The 11,261-nt window shown below is 39.8% G+C and overlaps 1 protein-coding gene across 1 annotated transcript in view; it reads right to left on the minus strand.

The window, feature by feature from the left end:
• The window catches only part of SLC1A3 (solute carrier family 1 member 3), a 102,648-nt gene extending 91,656 nt beyond the window's left edge, over positions 1 to 10,992 (minus strand). The window contains exon 1 of the mRNA XM_042453447.1: positions 10,877 to 10,992. The gene's annotated coding sequence lies outside the window, so the exon portion shown is untranslated. The remainder of the gene's footprint in view (positions 1 to 10,876) is intronic.
• Between the last annotated feature and the right edge of the window lie 269 nt (positions 10,993 to 11,261).

Raw genomic sequence — 11,261 nt, forward strand, 5'->3', positions numbered from 1 at the left:
TAATAATAATAATAATAATAATAATAATAATAATAATAATAATAATAATAATACATCTTTGGCCTAGTATTTGGGCTGTGTGAAGTGAATGCACTAGACATTCCTATATCCAATCTATTGCAGTATGGGAATGACAATACATATCTTTGTTTAGAACTATTGAAAATTACTGGGTTAACATTCATGGAATACTTTGCATGCCTTCAATGTGTTATGCAATATATTCCATTATTATACATCGGTCATATATCAATGTGTGTTTCATACTAGGCTACATAAACTTAAGTGGTGCTATTGGTCCCAGAATCCAGTGTCCATAAGTTGTAACCAAGTTCTTAAGTTCTTCTGAGCTCTTGGTGTTCTGTGGCTTTTACAGTTTTTCTAGAGAATATGCATGCAACAGCATGACTGTGACATTTGGCCCTAGTTAAAAAAAAAAACATTCCCATACTGTGGCGTTTGATTAATATCAGACAAATCATTTCATATTGCCACTTGTAACTGCAATATAAAGTTGTGTTGCTTTGAAATGTTTTATTTGTCATAACCTACAGCTCCCTTTAAATCAATGACAGAGATCTTGGAATTCTGAATGCAAGAATTTGCAGTCAGAGTCACTGGGTCTGCAAAAAGTATTGCAAGGTTGGCCTGTGTAAACAGGGGCTGGAACACTCCATGACCCCTTGACTTTATGATAGCTATTACACATTTTATGACCCACAAAGCAAACATCTGTAAAAACTGCAAAAACTGGCTTTGTGTTATTGGTGATATATAGAGGCATGCATGTGTGTATGTATACACATGTGTGTATGCATGCCCCCCCCCCCTAAATATAACATGGTGTGGCCTATATGCCCCGAGGCCTTTTTGGTGGCTGCCCCAGAGTTTCGTTTAGGTTCCTCAGTGTTAAAGACAATTTTCACCCAAAATGGTGTTCTTTCTCTCCTGAAGGATTCTAGGTGCTGTGGATTTTGTACTGTATTGGGGAATTGCTTGTCCCCTAGACCACCCTCAGTGCCCAATGTCTCCAGAATCAAAACTGGAATTGGAGCCTTCATCACTTTCAATTTTGATTTCCTTTTCTTTTTCAGATACTTTGGGGTCTGGTGCCTACATCACAGGTGTATGTGTATGTGTCCTCAAGTCTCCTACTGACTTATAGCAACCCCAAGAAATCCATAGGGTTATCCTAGACAAGGAATATTCAGAGTTGGTTTTGCCAGTTCCTTCCTCCAAAATATAGCCTACACCATCTGGTCTTCATTGGTGGTCTCCAATCTAAGTACTAAACAGCACTGGCCATGCTTAGCTTCCAAGATCAGGAGGGATCTGGTCCCTTTAGGGTATTTAGGCCCTTACATGACAAGGACTGTGGGTAGTCCATCAAAGTTCTCTCCAATATATTACCCTCTCCTTCATCTCTGTGTGTGTTTTCTCCACTGGTACCATGTGCTCTTGAAGGAAAAGACAAGAAATTAAATAATCAATATACAATTCTATGAATTTTTGCTTAAACATTATGTCCTTTTAAGTTCAGTGGGGCTTGCACCCAGATAAATTCATATTTTCTTTGGAGACTTGCTACTAGTGAGTGTCCCAGCTGAAATGGGTGAGAGGGAGAAGTTGGAAAAGTTATTATGATTATTTGGGGTATTACTCTCAGAAATCCTATCACCACCAGTGTAATCCAAACAGGTTCATTTCCCAAGAGGGGTTTAGTTATATGGCACGGGGGAAGCAAATTGAGGATATTGCCCTTTCAAATGAAAATTCTGCCCTCTCCAATAATTTTTTTCTTTAGCTCCCCCGAATTTCTAGAGTTACTGTAATTTAAAATGTCTGTTGAGTATTTAGAAATACAATTTAGATATCTAGAGAAAAAGGGCTGGCAAAGTGACCAAGGGAATACAAAGCACTGCAAATAGAAGGATGTGAGGTTTGAACGATTTTCAGCCTCTTGCTCTCTGCAATGCTAGAGGGTTGTGGACTGAAGGAAAATTAAATTAGGGAGGAAAGAATTCTTATTTGGAGGGGCAAGGCCCTCATTTTGTCCCCCTCCAACAGTGACATTACTCTTTCCAAGTTCTGATGAGAAGCTCCCACGCAAGGGCTGTAACTGCTGTCTGTATCCTGCTAGCCCAATATTAGAAGAAAAAGAAAGAAAGAAAGAAAGAAAGAAAGAAAGAAAGATCTTGATGGGAAAATGAACGTAGGGATTTTTGTGTTTGGCTATTATTGTAATTATCACTACACTTCTCCTTCCGCATTCACGGAATTAGCATTTGCGGTTTTTATTCTTCACAAGGTCAAGGCCGCTGTGCACATGCACTCCTCCTCCTTCTTCCTCCTGGGCTTTTCCCTTTGGGGAAAAAGTCCAGGAGGAAGAAACTGGGAAGGTGTGCATGTCTTGGCCAGGTACCAATCTGCCTGAGAAAGGGGAGGGGGGATGGATCAATCCCTTTCCTGGGTGGATGGCTGCCTGCCTTGTCCAGGCATTGATCTGCCCAAAAAAGGAGCTGGGAGGGGGGTGGACAGGGTTTGGAGGGATGCATCCATCCCTCTTCTCAGCCCGTTTTGTGGGCCAATGGGAAAGGGATGGGGAGCCAGTTAAAGGGACGAGAGGCAGGGGAAGAAGATGAACACACACACCTGCTCCTTTTCCCTCACTCACCCCTCCCTTTAACTGGCTTCTTTAGGGGGGCAGAGGGAGTTATTTGCAATTTTTCACATTTGCAGGGATGTTGCACCCCTAACCCCTATGAATGTGGAGGGCCAAGTGTACTTGTTCACCTTAACACCTGTTGGCAAATAGTTTCGGGGAAGATGAACACTGGATTCTTTAACAAAATCATCAAGAAAAGAATCAATCAGTACCTGGTTGGCCTACTCCACTATAAGATACAAATATGCTATCCAGTTCACAGAACAGGTTTGGCTTCCTATTTCTATAGCCAGAGCTTAGAAAAGTTGCTTTTCTGGACTATGACTCTTAGAATTACCTTGAACAACAACTTATTATCACTGTATTTTGTTTTGGATTACATATTCATGGCACGGTGGTTTGGAGACCAGGGTTCAATTCCTTGCTTGACCATGGAAACCACTTGCCTTGGGCAAGTCAAATACTCTCGGCCTCAGGGGAAGTCAATGGCAAACCTCCTCTGAACAAATCTTGCCAAGAAAACCCCACCTTAGAGTGTCGATAAATCAGAAATGACTTGAAGGCACACAACACAATAACACACACTTATCCATATTAGCACCTTCTGCCTGCCCCAGATCTACAATAGACCAAGCTGTAGATAGCCTGTGGAAGTGTTACTGCAACTCATAAAATTCCTTATCCAGCATGGCCAAGCAGGTTGAGAGGACTTCAAACTAAAACAGACCCAGTGGCGTTAATATGAGATGTAGGATGATATTTGTACTGTTCTGTTTCTTCCCATCCCATCTGACGTTCTGTAATGCATAGCCTGGAGAAGACCTCAAGACCTAGTATAATTGTAGTGGCAAAGCTTTTTTTTTTTAAAGTAATAATTGTGGGGACAAATGGCCGCATAAAATTACATCAATGAATGAATAAAGAACACATGTTAACAATAGAAGTTGCTGAAACAGTGGCTAGAGGAATGAAATTTCAGTGAATCTGAACACAAAGAGTAGAATATAAATGTCCATTAAACAATATTTCTTAGGGTTTTTAGACACTACCAGTGTTTCTGAAAAATGTATTAACAAAATCTCTCTCCACTACACTGGTATGTGAGTAGAGTTGCCAGATCTTAGGGCACGGCATGGGTCACCTCCGGGCAGGGCTTCAAATTTTCAATTTGTGTGAGGTCAGCTCCAGGAAAGAGACAAGGCTGCATACAAACCCTGGGTCAGGCAGGGAGCCTTCTCGCTGATTGTGCAGTTTGCTGCACTTTGCAAAGGTTAATTGATTGCAATTGTGTTGCAATTTTGTAAAGGCACCACATTTCCAACTGGGTTGCTCCTTAGTACATAATGTTTAATGATGTTACTGGGTCCCACCCTGATGACATTACCAGGAGCCATCCTTAGGTCTCAGGTTTTGGCTTGGAAATCATAGGACCTGGGATGATCCTGATATGCAGAAAGGGAATTCTTCATATGTTCACAAGCCAGGGCTTAATTCTTAACCAAGCTGCCAAGGCTCAAAAATTTCAAGCTGCTTAGTTTGCATATTATCTGCCCTGTAAAGCCTGCAACTTAATTTTGTATAATATTTAGGTCTATGGCTATTTGCTGGTGGCAGGTGGTAAGGAGGGTTGGTTGAAATATTTCAAATATTTTTAGAGCAGAGAAGGGCAAATTCTGGGGGCCCAGTGGCCATTTTTTCTTTCCTAGGATCCACCACAGGTGTATCATTCTCTCCAAACAAACCTGGAAGTAGTTATGAAGAGACTTACTTACTCCCAAAGTTGTTCACAAGCTGCAGTGCTTTTTGTCCCCCAAATTTCAGCGTGATGAAGATCCAGAAGGGCTACAAAAATGAGTGTGCATGAATGTAACCAACAGAGCGTGTGATTCCTTCCACTGATTAAGAGGATCAAGGGGGACTTTTGGAAATTAATGACTCAATTTGATGCTGAAGTCACATTATACCAGGACTGCAAATTGGCACAGATAAAACCCATACATGTCCTGAGAAAACTTGGAATTTGTATGAGAAAGAGAGAGAGAGAAGGTAGAGAAAGAGAGAGGGGATGTCAATTTTCAATTGTGCAACTTTGAGTCTTACAAAAAGCCATTGAGGTGGAGAGAAAGAAGAGAAAAACTTATTTTCAGAAAAGTGAGGCATTGATTTATTTTTATTATAAAATTTAAAAATGAATAACAAATAGGTTCTTTTCAACCCTGCCTGATCCAACAGACACAGGTGGAATCTTAAATTTCTGGTATTAGATGCTTCAGTGTGTTTAGGTTTTGAGTAATATTCATTGTTTTAATTCAGGTGTGGGAATCAGATGCCTTTTCAGATGTTGTTGAACTAGAATTTCCAGGATTTCTCATTACTGGGTCATTGTAGAATTGGGTATTTATTAGGTAAGGCTGCTGAAAGCTGTATCCAACAACATGTGAATGAACACATTATCCCCCCACCTTTTAAGTTACTGCAAACCAAAAATAAAAAAACAAGAATCAAGGAACACAAGAGACACTGCAGACTGGGCCAGCCAGAAAAATCAGCAGTAGCAGAAAATCCCACAAACCATCCTGGGATTAAAATCCTGTTTGAAAACACTGAAATTCTGGACCATGCCAACCACTACCATGTCAGGATGCACAGGGAAGCCATTGAAATCCACAAACACCTGGACAATTTCAACAGGAAAGAGAAACCCTTAAAGTAAACAAGATTTGGCTATCAGTCCTGAAAGATAGCAAGATTAAGACTCAACAAATGCAAATGAGAAATCTCCCAGCAGACAATGAGCAGACACTAGTCCTCCTTTGCATACCCTCCCACCCTGAGGCCTGCCATTAGCAACAGAACAATCCACATGCAAATCACTCCTGCCTTTTCTGGTCACACAGTATATATATACCCAATTCCTTTCCAGGCAAGCATTCTCTGAAGATGCAAGCCACAGATGCTGATGAAGCGTCAGGAAGAAACTCTTCTAGAACATGGCTACATAGCCCAAAAAACCCACAAAAAACTATGGATGCTGGCCATGAAAGCCTTCACATTCAAAAATGAAAACATATTGGATGGCATTAAATATTGCAGTTACAGATTTGTAACCTAAGTTATGGATCCAATACTTAATGTATTCAGTAAGGCTATGCAGTCTTACCATTAACTGAAGGATTATTACACTTAACAAAATTTAAGACCCAACTGTGTTACATGTTTGTGGAGCTCCAGATTCAGCTTTTCTACTCTTGTTTCTACTTTTGTGAGCTTTTGGATTTTGTGTCACTCCTTTCCTTGTGTGTCATGTTTTGCTAGATTTTTTCTGGTGAACAGATTTTCCTTGTATTTCATGCTTTACTAGATTTTTAAACAGATTTTACTAGATTATAAACCTGAGAATAAGGCCTCTTTAAACTGTATGGCCTAGTTGGTGTGTTAGGCATGCTAGGAGGGTTGGTTACAATAATTATTTGAGAATGGATAGCTGATAAATGTAAAAGCTTCTAAGTCCAGCTGACCATGCATTATGTATATTTATAATGAGGCCTGGTTGGGTAGTATTTTTTCCAATTGTTCCCCTACAGAGAATACAACATGGGTGCAAGAGTGGACCTTTTCACATTGCTCAATTACTTCACCTCCCATCAAGGATGCCCCATGTTCCAAACACAGAACGCAGTTCTCCAAAGAGGTAGAGATTCGATTCAAATAAGGCAATAAAAACATCACTACAGGCCCATAGAAAGCAAATACAGACACCTACATCCTTTTATTAGCTGGGAACACACCAGTATTGGGTAATGTGCTGTCTATGGGTCACATGTAGCCCTCTTTGTGGCTCCTGAAGCACTCAGAAACCCCCACAAAACCCCAGGCTCATTTTTTAAAAATTGCACTGATTTTTGGATGATATCGCTGCTGAAAACTGGCCTAAAGCATCCAAAACCAGCCAAGAGTGTGGTGGTTTACCTCCCTCATCTCAAAATCCCACAGCAGAGGCCAACATTTGACTTTTGGCATGTCAAAATATGGTGGTGTGGCTAGGGTTGCCATAATTGTCCACTATTACCAGGGACAAAATGTGGAACAAATTCTAGACCAAACTGTAGGACAACTGCAGGACAAAACTCAGCCCAAAATGTAGGACATGTAAGAAAAATTGAGGACCTTAAATGTCCTACATTTTGGGCTGAGTTTTGTCCTACAGTTGGTCTTGAATTTGTCCTACATTTTATCCCTGGTAATAGTGGACAATTATGGCAACCCTAGCCCCCTTGCGGCCTACCAGGCAAGTGTGTTTGTGAGCCCCTCCACATTTGCCTACCCTACCTTGCAACAACAGGCAAAAACCTTGTCCATATTGTGAGGACTCCTGTGCACTCCTGACCTCACAATGAGGTTCAGTCTGACACGGGTCTCAGGGAGTTTTACGAATAGACCTCAATATAAGTCTAGCACAGACTGATGCAAGCACAGCTAATGATATAACAATCACATCTATGCTTTGGTTGCCTTCTGCTCAGGCTTGACAGCATCCTCACTTGATGCAGGCCTTGTCTACATAGATGTTTTAACCTAAGTTTCACCTTCCCCTGGGCTTGCTGCATCCTGCTTACATGATGAAAGTCAAAAACCCCAAATTGGGTCTGGACTGTCTTCATGATGTTCGCTCCGGATTAGAAGCTTCATCCCCCCCCCCATGCTTTTAGTGAAGTAATTTAGGCATAGCAGATGCACCATACTATCTTCCTCATCATTACAATTTGTGATCCAGCACTGTGCACTACAGAGGCTCACTTCTAAATGGTACAGGGAGACTTGCACTACAAGCCACTGGGGCCTCCAACATTACTAGATATCCATGTGGGGATACATTCTTCTAATTGTGTGCAAACAAGAGAAATTCAATGCACATTGACTCAGATTATGTGAACAGTTTTTCAGACAACAGGGAACTGAACAGAATTTAAAGATATAACTGTGTTAGTCTGTAGAATCAGTATGTAGAGAGATCTTATAACACCTTTGAGACTAACTGAAAGAAAGAAGTTGGCAACATGAGCTTTTGTAGACTTCAGTCTACATCCTCAGATGCATCTGGGGAAGTAGTCTTAAGTCTACAAAAGCTTAGGCTGCCAACTTCTTTTTTTCAGTTAGTTTCAAAGGTGCTGCAATATTTCTCTTCATGGAATTGAACAGATAGCTGAACTCGTGTTATAACAGAAGGAATGTTTCACAAACTATACGACACAGCATTAAATGTTGGAAAGATAAGAACATGGAAAACTACATCTGTATGTGGCAATGCTGTGAAAATCCAAGATACGGATTAAAGATATGAACTAATTTCAGGGTAAATATCAAAGTGGCAATGGATTAAATTAAATTAAAATTAATAAAAATTATATTCTTGCCTCAAGAAGAAGAGCCCTCCCTCCGTCCCAACTGTCATCATCAGACCTGGGAGGGAGTGAAAAAGACAAGCCCAGTTCCATCAGGCCTAACTGTGAATTTCTGTAACTCACGCCGCTCTCTTTTATTTTATTGTATTTTATCTATTTTTTTTGTACTTTATTGTATTCTCTATATTTTTATTGCTCTAACCCACCCAGATTCCTTGTGATTGGGTGGACTACAAATAAATTATTAATTAATTAATTAATTAATTAAGACATCCAAAGAATTTTCAGGTGTATTAAGAGATGATTATATTTATGTTGTTAACAGCAAGAATTTGGTGTACTAAAAAGTGGAAAGCAACAACAATCCCTCCTATTGAACAAGGTCAAAGTAAAATATATGACTGAATGGTTATGTCAGTGTTGGCTAATTCTATGAGAGAAAAATAATTTTGAAAGGATGGACACCTTTTATTAAATTCTGGCAGACTGGAGTCTGCTGTAGGGACATTTATTTAATTTACCAAAAGTCTTAATTTATTGTTTGAAGTTATGCATGTTCTGTTTGAATGGTTCTCTTGTATAACATAATTTTAAAAGTACTACGAATAAAAATACTATTAATATGTGCATTGAGAAAGGTATGTATGGCACATAGCTATGGCTCCATAACTACATTTTCCAGAGATACCCCAACCCTCCCATTTAAACAATTCAGCCACCCTCAACACAACTTTTTTGTGTCACTGAAGAATAGGGAGATTAGCAGAGATGCATGTAGGTATTTCTGTATGCGTTGCAACATACTTCCAGGGACCTCCAGGGTTTTGGAGGGTTCCTGCCGAAGATACCCCGGTAGCATCTCCAGCTATAGAAAAATAATTGGATGCTTCTTGGCTGATCTCTACACTCTCTAGTGTCACAGAAATGGCTGTGTTTGAGGGGAGAGTGGGGTTTGGGATTGATTTTGGCCATTGCATGGTTGGTAAATAATTCAAATATCTGCAATAACTCCCCCTCCCAATGGATTACAATAGTGTATGTAACCTGTTGTACATCACTGAAAGGATGCCAGCCATAGTTAATAAATATGTGACCACTTGTGGATCATAGCAGGGTCTAGTGAGAATCCATATGGGTTCATACAGCACTGGAAATGTGCTCATTATTGTCTGGCTTGGCTAGGATTGATGGATTTAAAGTCCAACAACATATGGAAGGCCGCAAGATTCCTAACCTTGGATTATAAGATTATAGCTATGGCATTGTTTACTTATTAAATAAAGTAAATTATGTATTAAATAAAATAAATTATTTATTAAATAAATAAATTACTAATGAATACGTGATTTTTAAATCAATTTTCATCATTGCACCATTTTGATCAGGCCAGAAATAGAACCTAATACTGCAATGCTGTACGCATCCACTCATTTTAAACAGCACTGAGTTTAGTTGGTTTTTATTTGTGCATTTAATCACTGTGTTATCTGTTGTAAGTCAGCCTGGGCAGGCTGAAGGCCAATACATAAATGTTTAAATAAATAAGGATAAATGGGTGGATTATGCTCAAAGTGAATTATCTCTTTTTCCAGAATGCAATCCTAACTGGCCATGATGGATGAGAGACAGTTGAGCCAACACTAGGCCTACTGAAGCTGTGCTGGGTCCAAACTCCTTTCCATCCTAAGGGTGTTGAAAATGAGTCAGGTCTATCTTTGAAGTTCCTTCCAATTCTCTGGTTCTGTTACTCTATTCTTGCATGGCAGGGGTGGACTTGGTGGCCCTTGCAGTCCCTTACAACTCTATGATTCCACCCACATCCACACTTAACTTTGAGCTGGCATTCAGTTAACAGAAGAGATTTGTCACAATCACAAATCATAAACCCCTACACTTGATGGATCTTTCAGTTAGGATTGCACTGCACATCATGCTTAAGGCAGTCCCATTGGTTTCAATTGATTTAATTCTAAATAGGGCTATATTAACTGTTGTGGTAAGCAGATATTTGCCAATAGCTCTCTACCTTCACCTGTTTTTTTTAAAGTCTCCTCATTCTATGTAGCCTTTATGAGCCCAGAAGAAGGCCAGTGAAGAAAGTCTGTTAAGCCATAATTTGTTTGTCTGTGCATTAGTTCAAAAGCAAGGGTATGCACACAAAAGCTCTGCTTCCAAGGCTAATATAATTACTGGTATAATTTAGAAGTTGCATTGTCCTTCCTTTGGAAAAGAAAGTATTCCAAAAGCACAGTTCTTGTCTTACGTGGATTTTAAAATCACAACATTGGTATAGTTTTTGTTTTCTTCATTTAGGTCTAGTCTGAAAATCTTGGAATTTCAATTCTTTCTGATCTGTGGTGAAAAATGCCTCTTTTAAACCAAGAAAGCATGGAAGTTATTAGTGCAGCAACTAAACTCCATCAGGCTGCTTGATCTGTATCTTCAGAATATACAGAGAGTATAATACAGACTTGTTTGTGTGCTTAGCAAAGCTTCATAAAATTTCTTTATGTGAACTACATAAAACCCTTTACCAAGTTCTAAGGTCAATCCTTTAGTTTTTACAGAGTTACTATATAAGAAGCAGGAATCTTCAGGCAGTGATGCCTCTTGTTTTAACTCATGCATGTACCTATATTCCAGATTTGCCATTCAAAATATGATTTGCACATATGAGCTGACATCAGCAATTACAACGTTGTTAGTCTGACTCATGACATCTGATTTAAGCAAGTCTGACTTACAGCATCACAACTGACATTTACAGCTGTTGTATCAGTACAACTAAAAACTTTTTCCTCAAACCTACCTTTTAAGCACTGCAGCCCTTTTAAGCACTGCAACATAGTCATTTCCAACTTGCCAGATAGCTGGGGATGGGTGGGTGAGTGGTAAGATATCCATTCCTCTTCTTTCAGCTGGCTGTGCTGTGACAGTCACTCAGACATGCAGCAACAGGCACAACTCAGACACTGATGTGTTGGGGGGGGGGCTTTAAAGGGTAGATTTTGTGAGAGTAGCATTAAGAGACTCTTATTTCTCTGTAGATACGTCATGTCAGAGTCATGACCACTGTTTTGCTGATGCATCAACTATGCACCTCAGCGACAAATCCTGCATTCAGAGACATGTTAGCCAAGAATATTAGTATGCAAAGGGATCATGTAGCAACTTTGAGACTAACTGTGTGAAAA

Source organism: Sceloporus undulatus, chromosome 2 (genome assembly GCF_019175285.1).
Source record: "Sceloporus undulatus isolate JIND9_A2432 ecotype Alabama chromosome 2, SceUnd_v1.1, whole genome shotgun sequence".
Taxonomy (NCBI): Eukaryota; Metazoa; Chordata; class Lepidosauria; order Squamata; family Phrynosomatidae; genus Sceloporus; species Sceloporus undulatus.